Source organism: Lissotriton vulgaris, chromosome 7, assembly GCF_964263255.1.
Source record: "Lissotriton vulgaris chromosome 7, aLisVul1.2, whole genome shotgun sequence".
Classification (NCBI taxonomy): Eukaryota; Metazoa; Chordata; class Amphibia; order Caudata; family Salamandridae; genus Lissotriton; species Lissotriton vulgaris.
In genome coordinates, this window is record NC_141695.1 from 359601041 (window position 1) to 359626967 (window position 25927).

A 25927-nucleotide genomic window follows, 5' to 3' on the forward strand; every position below is an offset into this window, starting at 1 on the left:
CTTGTCGAAAGCTGCGCACTGCGCAGCTTTTCGGTGCAGGCGAAATCTAATGTTAGAACAGTGTGGCCTTCGTTCCGCCTCTCTTCCATTGGCTAGCTCCATAAATGGAGGCTAGCCATTGGAAGAGAGAACTGTCCGTCATTTCCCGAGGCGATTGGCGATTTCCGCCGATTCTTTCCCTCTCCGCAACGTCATGAAGACGTGGCCACTGTGGGTGTGTTTTTTTTTTTTTTTTTTTCACCGATGTTTGTGTTTATTGTTAGTCTTGTTCCCTGTCCCACTGGCTGTTTCCAGACCACCCTCCCGCTGTCCGTGTGCCTGCCCGCCCCCCCCCCGCTGTCCGTGCCTTTAACCATCCGCCTTGTAGAAAACTTTATATAGGTATATGCTTTATTTCTCTCGCGTGTCCCTCTTCGTTCTTTAATGTCCCTCCTAATTACACTGCCATTGCAAAATTGTCACACTAGATCAATCTGGGGTGGGGGCAGTGGCATCCTCCGCTCACCCTCTCCTTGGACATGCCTAACGGCCCTTCTGGCACCCCATCTGCCGCCCAACTAAAGCCCAATCTCTTCAGGCCCGTACCTTTCCCACTCCCCACCAGTTATCCTCAAGCCCTCTATGTATTTCCGAACCCCCTTTCAAAGCGGTATTTAGTACTCCTTTGTAACAGGCACGAGCCACTTTTCTCTTGCAAACACACTCTTCGTTACATCGCACGTTTTGTTAGTTTGTAATACCTGCACAAGGGGGGGGGGGGGAGGAGGATTCCACAACTCCCTGGCATACCTGGTGAAGCAGCCCCCGCCCACCCCGCACTGACCCAATCCGCCAGTCCGCCCCCTAGGCGACCCTTCCTTTACTCGGACGGCCCGCTTTCCCCTGTCCTAAACCCCCACGCTGTGAATTCCTTGCTGCTCATGTAACTTCCCACTCCCCTTGGTGCCATTTTCTCTCTCTCCCCCTTGCTCTCCTCTCACTGTGCCCTCCCCAGGGCCACTTTACCACCAAACCAATGGCGCTACTCGCGCGGTCCGCACCCCCCTCGCAACGTCCGTGCCGGCTATTAATATTAACCATCCGAGTAGATGCTTGCCTCTGGTCGGCTAGGGGAGAGGTGACCGCGCCATAGGAACCGCAACCATACATACAGAGCAAAATACAACCCCTGGCGTCACCCGCGCGGTCCGCCCCTGCTTTTTAAGTGTCGACTTGAAGGCCTGTCAGGTGGCACCCATACTCCCCGTGGGGTCTCCAACACTGTGTCCCGCAACCCCTTCCACCCCTCCCCCCCCCCCTCACACACAGTGTCCACCCCCACGTCCTGCCGGTAAGGCACTCTGAGCCATACACCCTCCACCCATCGCACAAACTGCATACCCGCATATGAGGGGCGGGGGATTGCCGAGATGAAAGAAGACCTGACCACAGCATAGTGTGCTGGAGTGTGGCCCGCGTCCTGCCTAGCTGCCGCACGCCCTGTGTGGTCCCCGTGACCACCCACACGCAACAGGCTCCCCCTCCGCACCAAGAGCATACACACGCCCCTAACCAAGTTCTCAGTCGGCACCTCCGTGGCCAGTGGTGCTTACACGCGACCACCGCCCGCCTTTCCCGTGCTTCGGACTCCAAATGCTCTCACCCGACAGCCTTCAACAGCCCCAAATCTCCTGCATTACCAGCCATCTCCCGAGCCTCTCTTTCCCCGCAGTATTTATTTTACGCCGCCAATGATGCCCCGTACACCCCCAAGAACACAACCCGCCCCCATCCACCAGACGGTCGACCGCCTACCAATGCATAGTGTATGTATTTTTTTGTCCTAGACCAAAATTAAATTGCTGGCCCTGTATAACGAAGGTCATTTTGAAAATGGAGCCACACATAGCGTATTTAGAAAACAATGGTGTTAGCCTCTGTGGAGCGAAAACTTTCATTGTCTTGGCGCACCATAAGAGGACTTCCTATTCTATTTGCAATACCAGCCATCCCGTAACCTCCTCCTCCCACTACCTGCCGCAGCTCCCTGCCTCCCCCAGATCCCACCCCTCTGACCAAATTGGTGCCCGCCTCATTCGGGCACTCTTTAGGAAACTTAAGTCACGCTCACTTGCGAGGCCCCCCCCCCGCCCCCTAGCATAAGGCCGAAGCCAGCGTTGAAGCACCATGTGCAGCTCCGCGAGGACCCGACAGCGCTTAACCCTCTGCAGCTGCCCGCCTATCGCCCCCGCCCCCCTGCACCTCGTCTGCCTTCACCCTCCTGGGGAAAGCAATCCAAGGATACCCGCGCCCCCCCCACCTCCCATCTTTTGAAGCCCCTTCCTGCAGTCGATATTCATGTTGCATGTAGTGACAAGCCATTTTTATTTCGCTTCAGCCGCAGCCCTGCTTCAGTGCTCGCTATGCCACCCCACTCTTCACATTGCTGTGCTATTGTCTTGAATTGCCCACTATACCCCGCACTCTCTCCCCCTCCTCCCCCCGCCTGCCGCCCAGTGCCTCTCCCCCACCCTCTCTCTCCTTTGCCCACTATACTGCAGCCCACCCCTCCCCACACCTCACCTCACACTGTCAACGCCGCACCTTCTCATGTGTTTATTGAACATGCATACAAGTAAATATTTATGGCAGAGTAATGACAATACATGCAATTTTACCTTGGACACAGTGCAGCTGTTGTTGTTCTGAGGTATTGGTATTTGCGTCCCAGTTTTTGCTTCTCAAAATCTGGCCACCATACTTAGCTGTGTTCCAAGTTTATACCACTGTGTTCACCCTCATTCTTTCTCTATTTATGTCTCCTCTTTTTATTCTTCCCTGACCCTTTCTTCCTTCGCTTCAATCTTCATCCTGCCATTTCCTCTCTTCCTTTCATCTACCATTACTTCCCAGGAAACTTTGCGCCTGTCTATCCTTCAGAGGACATTTATGAGTGGCCTGTGAGCCATAAAGCACATTTCTTGTGCTTCATGCCAAACAGTCAACCACCAACCAGCCCTTTGATAAAGCTCTTGTTGAGCGTAGGTGCTTGTATTGCCCACATTTGGATAATTACTATATATATATATATATATATATATATATATATATATATATATATATATATATATATATATATATATATATAATCTGTGTGTGTGTGTGTGTGTGTGTGGGGCTCTGGGTGTGTGTGTGTGGTAGTACTTGCTGTCTGCTGAGCTCGTCCGTAGGGTACAATAGGTCTCACATTTGCGAGAGATTAAGCTAATGGCAATGTAAATGACTGCCATTTATTTATCTGTTTTCAAAACCAACACATAAATACACATTGTCATTTACAATGCCAATAGCTCTAACTTTTCCAAAGGCGAAACCATTGCATTGTAAATGTTTGTTAAGCTATCTGGCTTTGCTCGAACTAGGTCTCTTTAAATGTGTAACATAAAGGTGATACACGTTGCGTCTCTGCACCCACCATTGTTGCCAACAGAAGAATCTGAGTCACTTTTTGTATTTAAAATCCACTAGTTGTTGAGTATAGCACATTAGTACACCTGTCTGTTAGGATAAAAACTTGTGTTTTCCTTTCTTATGTGAAAATAAGGACTGACAAGTGACGTCGCCTTTTTTTTGTTTATCGATTGTTTTTTCAGAAACTTTACCCAATGTTAGAATTGAGGCAAATGCATTTTTTTCTATTTTTCTGGCTGTGTAGTGCTGGCCTACTGATGCAAATGTTTGCTCCCGGTCGTATTACAGGGGAGGTTTGCTGTGGGTAAATGTGTATTTCTTATTATAGCAAAAAGTGTGAAATCTTTATGGGGCGTGTGTTGCCCAGGTGCATACACTGGTAGCCTCTTAACACTGTCACACAAACAACAACAATGGTATAAACACAATTGTGGTGTGTTTATTTATTTATTTTGCTCCTATAGTGCAGGTACTTAAGATTCCCTCGCACACACAATGGATTCAGTGCAAGGTTCACTCCATGCAGGTTTCCTGAGCTCTGTGAAAAGAGCAGAACCAGTGCAAGCTTTGCTGAAGAGTAAGCACAATAGATAAAGCACAGCTTTCCTAATATATAGGTCACTTCGACAGCATTTGACAAAGCAGATAGTTATGACTTTTGTATAGTGAACACTTCTGGTGAAGCTGAGATACACCTTACCTTTGGCTCAGGATCATTCAGACCATTATCCCTGAACCATTTCTAGTGGTGAGGGCCTTGGATAAAGTACTGGTCCAGCTCATTGATCTGGGTAGATTGACGTTTGGCATAAGTAAGATGCAAGCACTGAATTACAGTGCGGAGAGCTGGCAATGAAGGCAGGATAAGGTGCGGCCCTGGTGGCAGTGAAGAACTAACATTGGTAGGCCACACAGAGCTGGTAGTGGTCTGTGTGAGGAGTTGGCACCCAGTAGACCAGTAGGCTGAATGAAGAGCTGCCTTGGTGAGACGTAGTGCTTGAAGTGGAAATCTAGGAGTGCGGGTGCTTACTATACCAGAGTACCTCTTTGGTACAGAGAAGCTTGTGTGCTGTCCTTTCCAGTTTAAAGATGTGCACGGACTTGGTACCGACTCATTTGAAGCACTTATGCTCATTGTGAGGAATGGGCAATGGATGCAGTATGGTTTATGATGCTTTACAGATTGCAAATCTATCTACTCCCAAACTCAAAAGTGTTTTCCTTGCTCTTTCCACCTACAATGTTATAAACCTCAAAGATCCATTACATCCACTCCTTTTTTGCTGTTGAAAGTAAAATGCGGGAAATGTGCCCTATGCTTTTATATAATCAAAAGATTAATGTAGAATGCTTTTTATGGTATGAAAATGACCTTCAATTACAAATACCAGTAGCACTGAAACTGTGTCAATTTAAACCGTAATTTATTAATTTAACTTGGTGCTTTGACCTAGTACCATGCAGAATAATCAAATAATGCTGGTAGGTAGTCTTAGAGGTTTGCAACTGTTTAAAGTGATCTCTGTGTAGCACCCTGGCTGAGGTCAGGAGTGGTTGGGTTGGTTTGGGTAATACCAAGGAAATCTACTTTGTGGGATCTTTGCTGGTGCTTGCATCATTGAGTGTATGAAGATCAAAGGTGCTCGGCTAGTCTAATTGCACTAATTGTGTGTAGTATGCAGTTTTCTTATACACTTTTATATGTTTCGAGACAATGATGCAATCCAAGCTGTACAAACAAGCTGTAGGAAATGGCCACCTTTTGCGTAATGTATCCCCCTAGATTTCTTTACTGTTTTTGCTGGCTATAGAACACTGCACTCTACCACTGCTAATCAGTGGTTAGGTCCCTGTGACCCCCACCCCCTTTCAACATGTGATGACATTGATACACAGCTGATTGCTATATTTAACTTAACTAGAAGTCCCCAGTGTATGATACAAAGTGTACCCAGTGCCTGGAAGTTAAATACCACCAGTTGAACGGAGCACCTATTGTAGCATCTAGATCAGAGGCAGTGCAAACTTCTCTTTAGGCCTAGCAATGTAGCCTGGCTCTCGCATTGAAAAAACAGAAATTTGGTCCGTCAAAATAAACCCTTTGGATAAGTCAAACCCCCATTTTAAATATTAATAAATCACTCCTATGTAAGGCTTGAGGCACACCGGCAGGGCGGTTTGTAGGAGGAGGGCAACTCACTTGGGGATGCCTTATGAAAGGGTGAGTAGGCTGGAAAAGGGGGTAGCAAACAGACTGCACTCGGCAGCCCAGAACCGCTGGCCGGCATGGCACAAAAAGGGACAAAAATGGTAACGAGTTGAGGCCGAACTCCGGGGATAGGCTACCACCCTCACGCAAGTAGCGTGAAAACCAATAAAACACTTTTATGACCCCAAACCAGCAAAAAATGATTTATGCCTACAAAAAAGTGGAACTATGATATGATAAAGAAACTTATACAGCGCACGTTCACCAACGGTTTCTTGGCGCTTTAAGGATAGGCAGGGGACAGGACTGCAGGGACGCGACATTAGTCATAGGCTTGGGCATATAGCCAAGTCTTCAGAGCTCTCCTAAATTAGTGGTATGAGGAGCTAAGACGAAGATCAGAGGGGAGGGCATTCCAAAGACGAGGGGCTTGAGAGGCGAATCTTAGTCCCCCGAACTTTTTGCGCTTAAAAGGGCAGGCAGACAACAGATTAGAGCCTGAGGAGCGAAGAACTCGAGAAGGAATGCAACGGTGGAGACAAGCAGCAATGAAAGCCGGGCCTTGATGGGAGAGGGCCTGGTAAATCAAGCAGCCCACCTTGAAGAGGCTGCGCTGGACTACAGGGAGCCAGTGAAGGCTCCTCAAAAGAGGCTTAGCGGAACTGGTCCTAGGTTGTCGAAAATCAGTCTGGCTGCTTGATTTTGGATGAGTTGAAGTTGATGGGACTGTTAGGCAGGGATACCAATATACAATGAATTTGCGTAGTCAATACGAGAAATCACTAAGCCCAGCATAACTTGGACTAGGGCATTACGAGTAAGAAATCTACTGATCTTTCTATTGCGGCGAAGATGGTAAAAGCATGCCGACATCCCAGATTTAATTTGATGTCTTGTGGAAAGATCCGTACTGATGGTAGCTCCTAGACTCTTAACCGAGTTAGCCGGGCAAGGAGCACTGCTCAGTGAATGTGGCCAAAAATTAGAGTTCCAGGGGTTACCCGTGGGCCCAGTGAGAACCAGCTCAGTCTTATCCAGGTTTAGCTTGAGCTGGTTCGCGTTCATCCAACTGCTGATATACGTTCTGGTCGACTGAAAGTTGTCAATGGATGTGGGAGAAGATAAGCTGGAGGTCATCAGCGTAGTTGAAGATGACCACCGGTCTTTTACGCAGTTCGGAAATGAGGGTATGGATGTAAAGATTAAATAATAACGGGGAAAGGGAGGAGCCCTGAGGGACCCCACAGGTAGGGTCCTTTGCTTCAGACATAAAGGTAGCAAGACGAACCGCTTGCTTACGATCTTGTAGAAATGAGGCTAGCCACCTGAGCGGGGTGCCCCGGATGCCGGCGTTCTCGACCCGTTTAAAGGTGGCATGATCAACGGTGTCTAACGCCGCCGACAAATCGAGGAGCACCAGGGCCTGAGAAATGTTTTGATCAGCCCCCTTTCTAAGTTGGCCGTGAACTGCCACGATCACAGATTTGGTGGAGTGCTGGGGCCTAAATCCCGCCTGATGTGAATCCAGGAACTGTGAACTCTCTACAAAAGAACCAAGGCAGCTGGAAACATGGGCCTCTAAGAGTTTGCCCAGGAAAGGGAGCAGGGATATTGGACAAAAATTGCTCGGGACCGCCGGGTCCGCCCCAGGTTTTTTTGAGGATGGGCGCCACCACAGCGGATTTAAATGTGTTAGGGACCACCCTCAAGCAGAGTGAATTGTTAAGCAAGGAAAGGGGTGCATCAGGAAGATCAAGAAAGACCTCGTGAGTGATGTGGGCGGGACAGTTGTCCGCAGGAGAACCAGAACGGACTCTACTGAGGAGTGAGAGAAACATCTCTTGTGTGATCAGAGGGAAAGTCAAGAATGAAGAGGGATTAGTCGGGGTACTGCCTGGGTGAACACTCGGATCAGGTTTAGGAATACTAGTTTAAATTATGGCTATCTTCTCCACAAAGTCGTTGTTAAGGGAATCACGGAGAATCTGAGAAGAAAGGATCATCGTGATGCGGTCAGGTTTGGCAAGTTCGTCAACTATGGAGAAAATATCTTTTGATTTGTTAGAGGAATCAAGAATTCTGTCCGAGAAATACTTGGTTTTGGCCCCAAGGATAGCTAATTTATATTCTTTCACGGCTGCAAGAAAGACCAGTTTCTTAAGCAGTAATCAGATCTCCACTTGCGCTCAGTTTGTCGAAGAGCAAGCTTCATATCTATCAAATCTTTAGAAAACCAACGCTGAGCGTCGTGGGGGCGTTTGTTCTTGAGCTTTTTTTAAAGGAGTAAAGGTGTCCCGAACTTCAGCAGGCCAGGTGTGGATGTTATCAGCCTGGACATAGGCAGGCAGAAAAGAGCCCGACGGCATGAGCGAGATAGACGTAGTGGCCAGCGAGTGACCGAGAGAGGAGATATCTACTCGGCCCCACTTACGGATCAGGGGAGGATCAGTAGGGCAGGATTTCATGGCCGAACTTTTAGATAAGGTGATGGAGAAGTGATCCGACCAAACACATGGGGAGATCTGTAAGTTTAGAACATCCTGATTTAAAGACCAGAGCTGGTCCAAAATGTGACCCTTAACATGGGTAGCAACATTGATATGCAGAGAAAAATTGAGACCAGTTAACAGGTCTGTGAACTCCCTAGAGGGAGCACTTTCAAGCTGGGCATTGGGCCAGTAGTTAGTCTCCTATTATGAGGATTTTGGCATGGTTAATCGCCAATTCAGCCACCATTCTACTAAATGAGTTGAGAAAGCCAGGCAACTGTCCGGGAGGGCGATAAAAGAGGGCAAATGTGAGGGGGAAGAGTGTCCGACTCAAATTTAAAAAGTGAGTAATCAACCGATGGAATGGGGGGCATGGTAATAGAGTTGACTTTATAGGAGTGGGAGATAATGGCAGCAATACCCCCCACCCAACTTTCCCCTGAGTCCGATTTGCCTGAATTATGTCGTAGCCGCCAGGGAGGGCGGCCAGGATGTCAGGAGTAGACTCTGGTGTGAGCCATGTTTCGGACAGCTGAAGCATAGCTGATTTAACTGTTTCTAAGAGATAGAAAATCTCTACTTGGTGTTTGACCAGCAAACGGGTGTTCAAGTACCAAATAGACAGGTAGTCCCGTGCCCAGACAATCAGAGGAAGGGATTATTAGTGATGAGTCCGACTCTGGAGTTAAAACGTGGCGGTGGTGAGGCCCTTCCGAGGCAGGGAGGGATGTGAGTGTTGCAATAAACCAAAATGAGTAGTTAGGAGATGCTTGGCAATGGGCTCCTGGCCACGCAGGGATAACAGCTCCTCTGGAGAGTAGGCACAGGTTGGGAAACCTTGAACAGGGGAACAATACACTGTCAGGGTTGTTTTATGAACCTTGTTGGCCACGAGGCAGGGTGCCTGATATACCTGCATCCAAACAATGTGTGAATTGTATAGGTGGATGCCCCAGTGTAGATAAAGATGTTTTGGGGGTGACCGTTTCCTGATAACTGAAAAAGCAGTGCGTGATGAAGTGTGTGAACTTAGTAATAAAAAATTGGAGAGTAGAGAGGAAAAGAAATTTAATAGGTACCTCTCTTCCTTCCAAAGATTAAAACCAGTGTGGTCACCCCCCAAACAACTTTATCTACACTGGGGCATCCACCTATACCATTCACACATTGTTTGGATGCAGGTATATCCTCCTTGGTTTAAGTGATGACAAGGGTGGTACTGATCGATAACTGATGGGTACTTACACACTAGGGAAGTATCCAGTTAAGTTAATTCACTTATCTTTGATATTATGCACACCACTGGATTCAAGCAATCCGGGCTGAAGACGGCTGGAATGCCAGTAACCGGTCCTCGGAAGCTTGTTTTCGATCCAGGGAAGGTATGGCTTGGCTGTTCGGGCTGGACTGTTCCCATGAGGCACAGGGTCAGACTGATTTGCATATGCCATGTCTGAACTGGGGTGGTGTGGAGTGCAAAAAACGATTGATTTAGGCCAGATCTCTGTACTGGGGTGAATGTATAATGTAAGTAACAAGGACCCCCTGATAAAATATGATACTTTTGTACTTCAGGGAAAAATCAATCATGTGTATAAAATAAGAGGAACAAAGGGAGGGTAGTTGCACAAAAAGGAAGAAATTCAACCAAATATATTAAAAAGATTATATCTCACTTTTAATCGATATGACAAGTTAAAATCAACAGACTTGTACAGAAAAATAAGTCCATATGACACTTAAACACATTACAATCAATTAATAAAATTGTTACATAAAAAAGAATATATCTTAACTCATAATATAATGTACAGTAATTAAAAATTGCAAAGAAAAAAGTGGCAATTAATATTCGCGCGTTTCGGCGTTCAAAGCAACGCCTTCTTCAGGAGCCACAAGATTAACCTAAAAGGACACCTAATAACAAAAACATAGAAAAAATATATATATATATTAACATTAATGTCTATTTATACATGTATAATAAAACAATACATTCTATACAATAATTTCTTCCATCTATAGACATACTAATGCAATGGAACCTCCCTGCATGTTTTAAGCAATGTATCATTTGCAAAACAGGTTACAAAACTAGATACATGTATCTGAGCAGTTGTAGTAGCTCCCTATTATATTAAGGGAGAAACTAAGGAAACCAGTATTAACAAGTAATAACTCACAGATATGAGATAAAGACCTATTACTACTCTCAGTCAGTGGTGGCATGGTCTTACCACTGATGTTCTTTCCTATCTATCCGGGATAAGGCTTACACCTAAGATGACCTGTCTAGCAATGAGCTGATGGCACATTTTTTTTTAAAATATATTGTGCAAATTGAAACCTCGAGGAGGCCAATGTGGCCTAATATATATGCAGAAATAACTTCCAATAATAAAAACGCTTTCTAACATTATGACTTTAATGCAATTAGATAAAACAGGCTATTCTGAGTATTGCACACATTATTATCCATAGTTATGACGTTCTGGCTTACCTCTATGTCATAGAAGCTAAAGCCGAATACAGATTATTCTGGTATATTTGTTGAGTCGGCTTATCAGCGAATGAAACTACAAGATATGGTTCACTCCTGGCTTCTCAGTTAACCTTGAAGTTCTAGATGGTATCAGAAAACTACAAATAAACCTTCATGCTATGTAACCTTTTACGAATTGCTACTTTTTTGTTAATATTTAAAAAGCTATTTTTGTCGCATCTTACCATGATTGAGTTTCAGGAATATTTCTTTGACAGATAACGTATGTTTAAAAATTCTCGTTACACGATCCCACTTTATGTTTGTTATTTCGGATTCTTTTTAGCAAGTTACTACGAAGAAATGGAAAGGGTAGAGGTTTTTAGTTATCGAGATGTTTTCAGCGATAAACCTTTAAAAAGCCACACTAGAAGGGAGCTATACATTCTATAATAGCTTTCATTCTTATTTAATAAATTGCTGCATCAGGAAACTATTTATATCCTTGATAATCTCGGACGGCAAGCTTTTGACATCCCAGTAATGCCAAACAGCCGATATTGTCCGTTTTTTTCTTTTATATTTAATATATGGCTGCGATTTTAGACAAGGTTATGGTAAAAAGCGATAGCGTGTGGGGCGATAGCATATATCAGACAGTCATGCGAAAATAATCAGAATGTGCTCACCCACCTCCAAAGATGTGCTTTTAAAACCGCTTTTTGCGCATAGAAGGAACAGGAATTTAAAGGACAGAATTGTCCATTCTAGATTTAGGAAAACTGATGTTGCATCTGGCCCAGCTCAGAGATCCTTGACAAGTAACTTACCTGTGCGAGGTACGGTTAAGTGTTCCTCGTGTAAATCTTGCAATAACATCATCGAGGGAGAAGAGTTTATACATAATGGCTTTGTCTCCAAAGCAAGAGGCATGTGGAATTGTAAAACTACAAATGTAGTCTATTTCATCAGATGCGCTTGTGGCCTTGGCTACGTAGGCGAAACAAGCAGGTCCATACAGGTGCGTTTGACAGAGCACAGATCGGCAATCAGGACAGGCAAAATAACAGCACCACTAGTCAAGCATTTTCTAGAAAGTCTTCACCAACCGGAAGATTTCAGCTGGCGCATTTTAGAAAAAATACGCATTGCTGATAGTAAGGGCGGCTGTGCCGTTAGAAAGAAAAAAAGTTTTTGGGATTTTCGTTTTTAACACCTTTAAAAAGGGTTTAAATAGCGAAATTCCGTGGGAGAATGCGATAATCTGAATCATTATAAGCAACCTAATATCTATGCCGGCTGGCGATATTCTTAGGTTTTTATTATGCATATATGTGGTATTATGCTTTAGGATACCGTTTGAATACGATAGCAGCATCTAATAAAGTAGATCTATACCTTTAAGCTGGTGAAATGGGTAATCATACACCTTGTAAAATGGGTTGATTCCCTATTGGACACTTAACATCACGTGTCGTAGCGTATTTAAACTCGACATGTGATCGGTGCAGGTGTAACACTTTCCCAACGGTCCCTTATTGACGTCAGCGGCTATCACGCTCAGCGTCCGTGATTTTACGGTAAGAACGAACTAAAGACTCTTTGGTAACCGTGCTAGATCTCCCGGGTTAGCGCAGTATATTTTTACTAAGAGCAGCTTGCATTTCTGTTTTATTTTTCTTCACGTGGCTATCCTTATGTAAAAAAGAGCTTTGAAGGACAAGCCAGTGAGCAGTAAACCGCCAAGAAGAGACGATAAGCTCTGCAGTTTTATTGATGGCTCCGAGACGCTAGCAGTTTCCTAACGCGGCGTTCATTTATACATGGTGAGCACATTCTGATTATTTTCGCATGACTGTCTGATATATGCTATCGCCCCACACGCTATCGCTTTTTACCATAAACTTGTCTAAAATCGCAGCCATATATTAAATATAAAAGAAAAAAACTGACAATATCGGCTGTTTGGCATTACTGGGATGTCAAAAGCTTGCCGTCCGAGATTATCAAGGATATAAATAGTTTCCTGATGCAGCAATTTATTAAATAAGAATGAAAGCTATTATAGAATGTATAGCTCCCTTCTAGTGTGGCTTTTTAAAGGTTTATCGCTGAAAACATCTCGATAACTAACTAAAAACCTCTACCCTTTCCATTTCTTCGTAGTAACTTGCTAAAAAGAATCCGCAATAACAAACATAAAGTGGGATCGTGTAACGAGAATTTTTAAACATACGTTATCTGTCAAAGAAATATTCCTGAAACTCAATCATGGTAAGATGCGACAAAAATAGCTTTTTAAATATTAACAAAAAAGTAGCAATTCGTAAAAGGTTACATAGCATGAAGGTTTATTTGTAGTTTTCTGATACCATCTAGAACTTCAAGGGTAACTGAGAAGCCAGGAGTGAACCTTATCTTGTAGTTTCATTCGCTGATAAGCCGACTCAACAAATATACCAGAATAATCTGTATTCGGCTTTAGCTTCTATGACATAGAGGTAAGCCAGAACGTCATAACTATGGATAATAATGTGTGCAATACTCAGAATAGCCTGTTTTATCTAATTGCATTAAAGTCATAATGTTAGAAAGCGTTTTTATTATTGGAAGTTATTTCTGCATATATATTAGGCCACATTGGCCTCCTCGAGGTTTCAATTTGCACAATATATTTTTTTTAAAAATATGTGCCGTCGGCTCATTGCTAGACAGGTCATCTTAGGTGTAAGCCTTATCCCTGATAGATAGGAAAGAACATCAGTGGTAAGACCATGCCACCACTGACTGAGAGTAGTAATAGGTCTTTATCTCATATCTGTGAGTTATTACTTGTTAATACTTGTTTCCTTAGTTTCTCCCTTAATATAATAGGGAGCTACTACAACTGCTCAGATACATGTATCTAGTTTTGTAACCTGTTTTGCAAATGATACATTGCTTAAAACATGCAGGGAGGTTCCATTGCATTAGTATGTCTATAGATGGAAGAAATTATTGTATAGAATGTATTGTTTTATTATACATGTATAAATAGACATTAATGTTAATATATATATATTTTTTTTTTCTATGTTTTTGTTATTAGGTGTCCTTTTAGGTTAATCTTGTGGCTCCTGAAGAAGGCGTTGCTTTGAACGCCGAAACGCGCGTCGAATATTAATTGCCACTTTTTTCTTTGCAATTTTTAATTACTGTACATTATATTATGAGTTAAGATATATTCTTTTTTATGTAACAATTTTATTAATTGATTGTAATGTGTTTAAGTGTCATATGGACTTATTTTTCTGTACAAGTCTGTTGATTTTAACTTGTCATATCGATTAAAAGTGAGATATAATCTTTTTAATATATTTGGTTGAATTTCTTCCTTTTTGTGCAACTACCCTCCCTTTGTTCCTCTTATTTTATACACATGACTGGGGTGAATGTATGACATTGTTCTGCATTCTGTCCATCAACTGTGGTTTTTGCATTTGTCACCCCGAGTGGGATGGGTATGCTCAGACGTGAGTCCCACGCTCTCCACACCACCGGATTCAAGCAAGCTGGGCTGAAGACGGCTGGAATACCAGAAACCGGTCTTCCGAAGCTTGTTTCCGGTCGAGGGAAGGCATGGCTTGGCAGTTCGGGCTGGACTGTTCCCATGAGGCACAGGGTCAGACTGATTTGCATATGGCCATGTCTGAATTGGGGTGGTATGGAGTGCAAAAAAAACGATAGATTTAGGCCCAGATCTCTGTACTGGGGTGAATGTATGACATTGTTCTGCATTCTGTCCATCAACTGTGGTTTTTGGTATGGAGTATGTTGTCAGACTTTACCCAACAACCTGTCCTTTTTTAGACCCGCAGTTACCTTCTGTTTTCTAACATAGTGTTTTTTGGGGACTGTATCTGTGCCCGGTCTTTAAACTTCCCTAGGACCCTTGTTCCTACTGCTTCTGTCTCTATCTGGGTTTGGATTCTACTAGCGCCAGGATGCCTGTAATGGTGACAGTCGCGCTTTACAAGTTCTTAAAATAAATAAATAAATAAATTCCACCAATTTGTTCTTATTGAGGAATACATTCGTTCTTGCGAGACTCTAGCAGAATTTTGATTAATTTCAGGCCTGAGTTGAACGTTACTAAATAATTATGAGATCCCATACTGGTGGGGCTTGAATGCTAGCCTGCGTAACTGCGATCAGTTAATCTATATATTTGAATTGTTGTATACACCCCTGGCGATCAACAGATTGCCAGTTCGTAGTTGTTTACATTTTACGCACGCAGCAGCTCTTGATGATCACTCGCCCTCATCCTGTGGGGGACAGGCTGGCACTTTCCCTGTACAGAGGCCACATGACGGGTAATGCATTCTCTCTGCTTGTTGGGGCTGTGGCCGGCGCCTTTCATGTACACGCTGTACAGGCCGGGCCTTTGCAGATCTGGCCCTGCGAGACTCCAGAGGGGAATCTAACAGGGTTGTTTTTAGCTCTCTGGCAGGAAATGGGAGTGTAGAGGGGCTGGGTCCATGTGCAGAGCACATCCAGCTGTGCGGGTTCTAGAGGTGCTGGGGGAGGGCAGGAAGTACACCGCCAGCCCTTCCTAAAGCCTGCATCCCTTCTGCTCCCGAGGGCTCAGTATTGTAGCGGCAGTACACGGTCCGCGAGCAGAAGGACAGCGCTGCCTAATTGCATACGTGAGTATGTAAAGTATTTTTGTCTCATGAGCACTGATCGTTTCCGGGCTAATATACGTCTATCCTGTTAAGGCCCCAATGCCTCTTTTGGGCATTTCCTTAGATTTATTTTGATGCACTACCCTCTGTTTCCATCAAGGGGCTCTTATCGTGGGTGCGATATGTGCTCTTCACAATGACTTATGCATTGCATATTTAATGTGGGTGTTTGGAATAAGTTGTGGTGAAGGGTGAAGTAGGGATTGAGCGACTTTCTCCGAGTCGGACGCTGGCAGATCCTGTCCTGCACAAGGTTGTGGTTTAATCTAGTACCACCCCTTTTCCCCTTAGATCTTTAGCACACATTTGAGGCTGGCATGGTAATACCATGCTGTTATGATTTTGGGCATGTGCTGTTACCACCTAAATTAGCATGATCTTATCATCAATGTAAAATAACGGGTAATGCTGTCTTTCAGGAGTGCTGCAGAGCTCCGTGTGTTCTAATTAGCACGTGTGTGTGTACGCCTTCTACCGCTTTCTCATGTTGTAACGCTGATATTCGGTTGTTCAGGGTGTATAATTATGCAAACGCTTTCATCACATGTCGGAGTCGGGTTCAGGTTTGTGGAAGCAGGAAGCCAGCAGGATGAGTGTCAGTTTTTGGTGCATCAGGCGAGAGTGCTGTGCCAAATTTCTTACGTTTCCTCAGTTGGTAGGAGTGCATGTTTTCCGACAAATGAAGTTGTGTTGTATGTATTGGCCTGTAGCAAGTTTTTTATTTTTGGATGCTTTAGCAGACAATAAATTGCATGTTCATTCTGTGCTGAGTGGAATTTTAGAGTTCTGCCTTAATGTGTTGTGTTGTAGAATGGTGTGTGATGTCTTTGTGGGCAGTACTGTTGTAAGACGTGCAATACGTGCAAGTAAATTCTTGTTTAATGCCTGTTCTGAGACTGTGATCTATTTTACCCCATGTTTGTGGGGTTAGTGCTAGGTTAGTGGATGCGTTAGGGTAATTGTAGGACTGTTGCCTGGGTTGGAATACTGTGCAGTGGATGCGTCGGTGTCATTGTAGGACTGTATTCTAGGTTAGTGGATGTGTTAGGGTGATTAGAGGACTGTTGCCTGGGCTATGATACAGTGCAGTGGGTTCGCCAGGGTGATTGTTAGACTGTTGCCTAGGTTAATGGATGCGTAAGGGTGATTGTAGGACTCTTGCCTGGGTTGGGATACTGTGCAGTATATGCGTCCTGGGTTAGTGGATGTGTCCGGGTGATTGTAGGACTGTTGCCTGGCTTAGTGGATTTGTCCGGGTGATTGTAGGACTGTTGCCTGGCTTAGTGGATGTGTCCGGGTGATTGAGGGCTGTTGCATGGGTTAGAATACAGTGAAATGGATGCTGTAGGGCAGTGGCATTAAAATATAGTGATTTGTTGGTTTTAGTATTTGATCTTTTGTTTGCCTGTGGTGCTATGGACCCTTTTATTGATAGGTCACCGTTGTTAAAGCCAATGTGTCTTGACTTTTTGACCTATTGGCATTGGCAATGCTTTTTAGTGGTGCTCTACAGCATTGTTATAGACCATTATGTTAATGCTTGTGTAAGCATCATGACGCGGCTGGTGGACATTTTGTTGTATGCACATACATTAGTTACTGCGCCTGCACAGACCTACAGAATGATGTGGTCGCCATTGTTTTTTTTAATCTAATCTTTTGAAGATGGAGAATTCCACTTTGAGTAGCAAATTAAAAACAAATATATATATTTTTTTTAAATGTAGAAACGAGGATTTGTGTGTGTGTGTGTGTGTGTGTGTGAATGGAGCAGGACAGCAGTAAATGGCAGCTTCTGGGCCCTCCAGGAGCAACAAAGAAGGGGGTCAGTAGGAGGGGACAAAGAGGGGCTAAGTGGATTGAAATTTCTAGGAAGGAGGAAACCTCATATATGGTGTTGGGGTGGCAGGTATTTGAACTGGTCTGTGCAGCGCAAAATAAAAGCATGGTGAAGAGTAATTTAATTTAATTGCGGGTTTATATAGCGCTAGGAATCGACTCCTGGAGGAGTATCTCCGCGCTTCGACCGCTGGGGAACCCGTCCTGGCTCACCCTGAGAGATGGTCCCTAATGGGTATCTCTAAGGTGCGACCAAGCATCCCCGGCGGTCTGGGGGGGGGGCGTTGTGAAGATGAGGCAAGCTAATGTCCAGAGTTGCAGAGTGTGGTCCCTGACTGGAGTAGGCACCAAGGCGAGAATTATCGAGCCCGCTGACCATGGTCCACGACCCTGCCGCGTCGGGAATCGAACCCTGGTCCCGGGCCGTCCTCTGCTTACAGGTCTGCCGCCTCTAACCAGTGAACCACACCACTCCACTATACAATAGTAACAATAAATGATACTCATATGGAATGTTGATAGCAAAAGAAACTAGCATTGGCAGAACCAATTTGTATCCCTGTGAGACCCATTGGCTTTGTCAATGTGTTTTAACCATGTTGTACACCAGGGTGGCTGCTGTACAGCAGGACTAGTAAGTGTAGCTTTGTGACATAGAGGGTTGTGGTATAGAGCGGAGTGTTATATAGTGAAGGACAAAATAAATTCACACACAAGGAGTCGTTGTTGGACAATTGCTGTCCACTACAAAGCTCCCGGAACTCTGCCCCAAAAATTACATGCTAAAATCAATGAATATGACACTGTGTAATGTAACTTGTGCGCATGCAACGTACTGTCTGGTCGAGTTGGTGCTATAAAAAATTGGAAAAATAAAAATAGTACCTCCATCACGGCACCATCAGCGAATGGACACTGATTGCGAGAAATCAATTTATACTTTTATCTATGTGCCGCTCAAAGAATGGAAGTGATGCTTGAATTGATATCTGCAACGCGCTGGCAGTTAAGAGTGATAGTGATGCAAACAAATGGTCAGTGATGGGCGAGCTCCAATCCCCCTTTTTATTAAACAATAGTGTATCACAAGCGAGAGCGCCTGGCTCGCGCAGGTCGACCTTAAAAGTAGTCCTTTGACTAGATGACTTGCATCCTTCCACTGCTCGCAATGAAAAGGGATACTCATCGAATGTGAAAGGAGCTGAGTGACAACTACAGGGTGCTGATGCAAAGCCAATGTAAGTTTGTGGTATGGTTCACAAGCCATCTTTTGTAAACAAGCAGTTTAAAACTGTCTATACGCAAGAGCAAAAAATGGCATTGTTTCACCAGTTGGATTGGCTATGGAAAGAGGTTTGTTAAGTTGGACTCATTTGTGGAGTGCCTTGGCTGTATTTCACGTTGTCCAAGCAACCTGGGTATACACGCAATACACTTGCAAACTTTTAGTAGACCTCGAACTTGTTTAATTTGATATGTGGGAAATGAGGCAAAGTGAGGTGGGGCCGATTGTTAGTGGGGTTGCAGGGAGGAAGGCGGTAGAACGTGGATATGGCTGAGGGAGGAGATGGATGTTCTTTGGTATGATGTGACCAGATGTGACCACATGTGACTTATCTTTTATCACTCTTAACCCTCACTAAGCACTTAACCCTCTCTTCACCCACGCTTCCTTTGGGCTTGGAATATGTTTTGTACAAAGAATGCATAATACATTTATGACTGAGGATGTGAATAAATAACATCACTCAGGAAATACAACTCCATTGTCTTTGATTCTGTAATTTAATTATGTGCTAATTAATTCTACAACTGGGACCCCTTTATATGTACCTCTCAACGACCCAGGTCCCAGTACTGTTGGGTGAACCCTTATTTTGTAACTCGTTCAAATAGAGGTGGGCGAGCCACTGAAAGCTTGAGCCTGGGCCGGCTCACCGCTAGGTTCTGTTGGAACCTCGAGCCCATGCCGAGCTTTAGTGTGGCATCTGCCTGCCCCTCCCCACCTGTGGCGTAAGGGCCGGCACTGTCGCCTTTGGACCTGAGGAAGCAGTTTCGGGTCTCCGCGTCGGCTCAATATTCTGACTTTGGGCAAATCACTTGATCTCACCATTCCTATAAACAATGACGGATAATCTTGTATAATGTAACTGGTTTCTGTGTAAAGCGCTTTAAAACCTTTCGGATCGAGAACGCGCTATTTTAAAAACTGCCAAAAGGTGCACAAAGAGATACAAACAAAGGAATGTTGCTCTGTAGTAATCCGGGCCACTGCAGGGTTTACACGACCATTGTCTTGCATTTTAGTTCACTTGAAGTATATGTTAAAAATACAACACACTTTTAATTAAGTACTTCTCCATGCAGTGCTATATTTTGAGATACTAATGTCAACGCTTCCACATGCCAAAGAAATAGACTTCAACTTTATCATCTTTTGTGTGATGTTTGGGCTATGATTTACATAGCAAACATTTTCTGGGCCGGACTCTTAAGATCTGAGCCAAACCCTTGGCTCGGCTCGCCCACGTCTAATTTTGTTGAGAGGAGGCTTGACTTCAGCAGGGCAAAGCAGGAAAGCATACGGTCAGATTCCACAGGAATGGAACTCGTTGTTACGCGTGTCAAACCCAAATCACGTCTTCGAGTATTTTGGGGATGGTGTTGAATTCAATGAACAAGGGACTGCAGCTGATGCTTCTGCAGGAGAGGTGCTTCCGGTAGATCTATTTGACTCCTCCTGACTGTTTAAGGCGAGAGAGAGGCCCGCGGAAACGCCTCCCCCAGAACTGGGCCAAGGCAGCTTGGATAAAACCTCCATAAAGCAAAGGGGTGAGCTGGCGATACTGCCGTGCCGGAGGGGCCATCGGGCGACGATGAATCTACTTCCTGACAACAGGAAGTATTTTGTAATGTTAGAGCTGTTCACACTGGACTCATTCACAGGTGGGCCTTGGGGGAGGGGCGGTGGTAGAGGCTGCCCGTGACCAGACTTCTGAGACTGCGCGGAAAGCACCGTATTTTCCTATGTACACTGGAAGCGAGATTGTATGCTCGAGGATCATTTGTAATGTGGATTTGGTGCTTGCGAAAGATGCTAGCGTTAGCATTGGAGATGCAGTGCTCCAGTAGTAGGTTAGCGCTCTGCCCACCTCTGCTCTCCACCCTAAACTCTCCACCGCCCACTACCTAGGCATGCCACCTTTCTCGGCAAAAAATATGGCCATTTATTCGGGTGCTCTGCAAGGCCAAAACGCTGGTGTGTGTAAACTATATTCCTCTTGACCATTGCGGTTCTGGCTCTGCTTTATTAGTCTTCTAGAAAGATTTAGCTAAGGGACAGCAATGCCTGTAGTTGGTATGTTATATATGTATACGTAATTTATTTTTACCGATTTTGACCAGCAAACTGGCATCGCTGTACAATTTGCCTTCTTCCTTTGTTGCTGCCAAGGAGTGTTTGAGTTACTAGCAGAGTGGGAATCAATCAGGCGCTAGACGTTGGAGCCAGTAAGCCAAGATTCACGACCAGAAGCCAGGCAGAGTAGCAGGGCCAGGATTAAGAGGAAGACCCGCCCCAAGCTCACTCCCAGGTTCTTGATAGGACTGGAAGCACAGTCCTAAAAGAAACTGGGACAGTGCAGGCTCTTATTGGCCTCTGGGATGAATCTACGTGCGCCCTGACCACCCCATTGCGTGGAAGGAGGCTTTTTAGGTCGAGCCTAGTCAGCACACATGTGCTGCTCTAGGGGAGACTTGTTGTAGTGGAGTATGTAATGGAAGCTCTGCCCAGTCTCTGGCCATATTTGCCATTGGCTTGTGTCCGTGTCCTTCGTAAATGGTGGCGTCAGATTTGTAAACCGGCTTGTTAGTCTCTCCTTCGTACCTCCTTGTCTCCATTTATACCCTCCCATAGCGACTGGACCTTTTTACTTTGGTTGTTACGCAGTACCTCTTTTTTTAGTCTGTGAGCACTATTTTCTTTATTCAGTTTCTCTTATTGCAGGCACAGCTGCTTTGGTGCCTTCTTTACCACCCCCCCCACACCCCGCCGCCCTTAACTCCCGTTGTCGTGCCTTGTTTAAACCCACCCACCACCTCCCTCCCGGTCTCCGTGCCTTCTCCCTCCCCACCATCACCCAAGACAACAGCACATTGCCTTTCTGGTCAGCCATGCAGCACGCCAAAACATTGCCAGAATGCTGTATTTGTTGTGATCATGTGTGCAATCACACAATCCCTCGGCGGGCAGCATGCTGCCCGCCCAAGATTTCTCTTCAGCTTCCCATAGCGGTGTAGTAAGCGCTATACAAATGCTAAAATATCATTATAACCGTAATGCAATTAAAATATTGGCACAGTTTTCACTTGTGAGGAGATGTTTGTTCACTGTGAAGCCAGGCAAAAGAAGTAGGTATGGAAATATTTAGCAACTGTGTTGGTTTTTAGCACACATCACAAACGGATTTGCTTCTAGGCGCTTGAATAACATGCTACTATTACCGCACTTGATGGAGCTCACTTTATTTCCTGCAGATGGATGAGAAGCAGAGCCAGGCCTGTCCGGACTTTTGGGCTGCTGAGGACTCGCAGATGTTTGCTGCAGGCACTCAAATCGCCTGAGGTCTCTCTGGAGGCACTGAGACTGCAGTCCTTGAGATTGTTGACAACATTAGGCTCACACTGAACAGAGGGGAACCAGCAATTTTGGTTCTCCTTGATTTGATTGCGGCATTCAATACCATCTCCCACAGTATCTTGAAACATAGACTGTGGGAGTTTGGTATCTGAGGGAAGGCTCTGGACTGGTTCCAGAGCTATCTAACAGACCGTTTTACCACCGTTCATGTCGAGTCATTAGTCTCATGCAGTCGTCCTGTCACTCTTGGGGTCCCACAGGGCTCTCTACTCAGCCCCAATGCGGTTTAATTTGTATTTAACGCCATTAGCTCATATCATCAGATCGTACAGTTTTGAGACTGTGTCGTATGCCGACGATTCACAACTACTTGTCACCTGTGGGTCTGATTACGTTGCCACACGTTCACGCTTCAAAGGTTGTATGATCATTATAAATAACTGGATGAGTAGAAACGAGCTACAATTGAATGGCAGCAAAACCGAAATTATTCTTTTTGGTAAAGCAGAAAAAGTTTGGTAAAGCAGAAAAATTCTGGTCACAAGATTGGTGGCCTTTGGAATTAGGCTCATGTCCCTCTCCTAAGTCAGCATTATGAAACCTAGGAATTATAGTCGACTGTACTTTATCCATGAAAACCCATGTCAATCAGGTCCTAGGTATCTGCTATGGGATTATGCGCAATCTCTGTAAAATCTTCAAGTGGCTACCCATTGAAGCAAGGAAACCGCTGGTGCAGGGTCTATTCATCAGCCGTCTTGATTATGGCAATGCCCTGTTCCCAGCATTAAATTAAGCTCTTCTTTCCAAGATTCAGACCCTTCAGAATGCTGCGGCCAGATTGGTCCTTGACCTTTCCCACAGATCCCCAGCTGCCCCTAACCTTAAAAATCTTCACTGGCTCCCAGTGCGTCAAAGAAGCCACTTTAAAATTCTAAGTCTTACCCATAAGACGATGTACGATACCGGCCCTAAGTATTTATCAAAAAAGCTCCAGTGGTATATACCAAAGAGATCATTAAGGTCCGGCACCAAATCCTATTTGGTTCAGCCGCGTGCACGTACATCTCGTAATGGCTGTTTCTCTTTTTCTTATCTTGCTCCTATGCTATGGAACAAACTGCCATCACACCTTGTATCCATAGTGGATCATAAATTCTTTCGTAAAAATCTTAAAACTTGGCTTTTTCCTAAGTAAACACCTTCCTAAATAATGACTTGGCCAGGTCAGGAGTTGCGGTCTGTTGTCGCTGTTTGTTCTGCTTCAAGCGCCTTGAGACCTTCCGGTGATAAGTGCACTCTATAAGAATATTTAACTGCATCTCCTATTAAACTGGTGCCAGTAACTCAGGCAGCGCTGACGAAAATGAATTCTGCTCTAGCCATGGGTAAAACACCTGCATTAAGCAAGAAAAATAAAAACAGAAATCTCTGTTCTAACCTTTCACAAGCGATTACTCCCTTACATGAGTGGGCGGGTCTCCAACGACTGCAGAATTCCGTCTGGAACTCGGCAAAAAATAAAAAAACAATAGGGCACCTTTTAATTTTCTAAACACGTCTGCGCATTCGCACAACAAAACGTGCTTCAAAAAGGACATTTCATAAAGCCAGACACAGACCCCATTTTATTTTTTCAATCGCTTTCGTTAGTAAACTGTAAATGGAAAGATTGGGGTAAAAGTTACATCGCTAGCACAAGGCAGCAGGTTCCCAGAGGACTCTTCTTTCGGGAGAAACCCTCTAATTTGAAAGGTTGTGTTCAACTTATATTTTACTGTTTTTAAATGTTTTTATTTTCTGTGTTACTTTTTCGTTTATTTATTGCTCTTGTCAAGGGGAGCAGTCGAAACCTCCTAAAGTCCCACCGTTCTGCCTGCTACTCGTCGGAGATTTAAGAGCATGAATTCCTCTTTTGAGCTTTTTTTTATTGTAAAAATATATTTATATAAATAACTAATTCTGTTCAGTAGGAAACTGGTCCTCATGACTTCTCTAGTCTTCCTCTGAGAAGGTTCTAGTCGGTCCTGGCACGGCGTGTATTGCACAGCATCGCGCATGCTGCCAACTTTTTACAGTTATAATTAATGGTTTCAATGTTTCTGTAAATGTTCTCTAGGGGGAAAAGAGATGCACGTTGGCTGCTCCAATGTTGTCAATTAAAAGAAGTTTCCCGTGCTATGAGGAATGTAAAATGATTACATTGATAAAGAGCACTTTTAGATTTACCAGTGCAATTGCTACACAGATCCATACATTCCAATTATTATTTATGCCATGAGATATATCCTTGCCGATGGTTGATGTGGCACATAGCACCTCCTTCAGTTCCAGGGCAGAAGTGGTATAACAGCCTGCTCTTAAACCGGGTAACCATGTTTAAGTCCCTGCATCAACTGTGATCTTCGGCAGGTTGCTTGACTTTCCCTGGAAATAAATTCATTAAAATATTTTTTTTAAATCCCCAATGCCTCCAAAGGTTATCTTTTCCTGGCATCCCACTGTCAGCTGTCCAGGGGGAGAACAGAGCGACAACAACCAGATGCTGTATGATGCCTGCCATGGGTTACTGTGACCACAAATTCTAAGATTCTGTAAATGGCACAGTATAATTGCGTGTGGCTTTTATGTCCCGGGCCAGCGAGCTTGACTCTGCGGATAGATAGATGAACTGAGTCTAGCACGTATGTATATATAAATGTATATGTGTATGTACATATACATTTACACCGATCAGCCCCTCCAACCCATCACATTTATAGTCTTAAACCAGCATTTGCAATGCAATGGGTGTCGCATTTTAGAAACTTTGACCTATTTGTATTGTAAATTGCAATGCCTTTTATTATTGCAGGTGTTTTAAACACATAAATAAAAGGTATTGTCATTTACATCGCCAATAGCTCAAAATCTTGCAATTGCGAGACCTATTGCATTGCAAATGGTTGTTTTACTACTGCTCCCAGCTGTGAGTTCTAGTATCCCTTGGCATTTCCAGATTCCCCGATTTTTGTTTTGATGGGCAGAGGTATTTTTTGAGGTGCAGGGGGTGGTTTTTGTTTTTTGAGATGCACTTCGGTGGCCAGGACTTCTGACTGTCAGGCATTTGTTTAATTTGGCGGTGGTGTCGCCTACCCATTTATCCATACAACAATGGGTTTGAAGCCATTGCTTAGAATTTCAGATTCTTTGGGACACACTGCCACTCTAAAATATATTGAGTAACTTCGAGCCCATAATGGTAACTTGACCCCAGCGGGTCCACGATATCATGGAACAAATGGACCAATCTTGGGGATCAATCGAGGACCATGACCTAGTAATAAATGAAGATCCCTCATTTCAACAGGACACATTCTCTCCTGAAAGCTCCCCCCCCAAAGAAACACCACAAAATCTGCAAGACCAGTTTTACATCAATAGGGCCCAACAACCAATTGAGGTAGAGGTAAAAATCAACAAGCCCTCCTCAAACGTCTTACAACAGGCGAATCAATACAATGCCATAAGTGCAGCTGCCCCCAAAACACAAAGAACAACTGATACAGCATTGTCACAGAGCACACAAGACATTGTAATAAACGAGGGACCAAGAGAGTCAAATAATGATGGGGAGGGAGCTGAAGCCTATGACTGGCTGAATCAGATCCCGGAACCTACAGTTCCAAACAGCAAAGATAACATACTAACTTACTCGACTCAGTTGATAGCTGAAAGTGTAACCTTTCTTAATAACTCTCCAGCAAGGGTTAACCATGGCCAAAATACTGAGACCACACACTCGGAAGCAATTACAGATGCAGGATCAATATGGGACATCTTCTTTAAAAAATCTCAACTCACACTAGAAGCATTGAATTACCAATCAAAAAGGTTGGACGCCAAGTGGACCTGTTAAACTTTATGGCAACAACAATATCAGGGATCGACCTAAAATTGGCTAACTTGAATAAGCTGAAAACACGATCCCAAGAATATGCAAATTCCTTAAATACAGACTGTGCTTGTGGGCCAACAATTGATAAACTAGTATCCATCCCAGAATTGCTCACCACTCTAATTTGAAGATTTAAAATTACAAACAGCGCAAAC

At 44.3% G+C, this 25927-nt stretch overlaps 1 protein-coding gene across 4 annotated transcripts in view; it reads left to right on the forward strand.

The window, feature by feature from the left end:
* Positions 1-25927, forward strand: part of CDC42EP5 (CDC42 effector protein 5) — an 89176-nt gene that overhangs the window by 20730 nt on the left and 42519 nt on the right. The window contains exon 1 of one of the 4 annotated variants that reach the window (XM_086930259.1): positions 15297-15318. The exons of the other annotated variants lie outside the window; for them this stretch is intronic. The gene's annotated coding sequence lies outside the window, so the exon portion shown is untranslated. Of the gene's footprint in view, positions 1-15296; positions 15319-25927 lie in introns of those variants that run through there. 4 annotated transcript variants of the gene reach the window in all.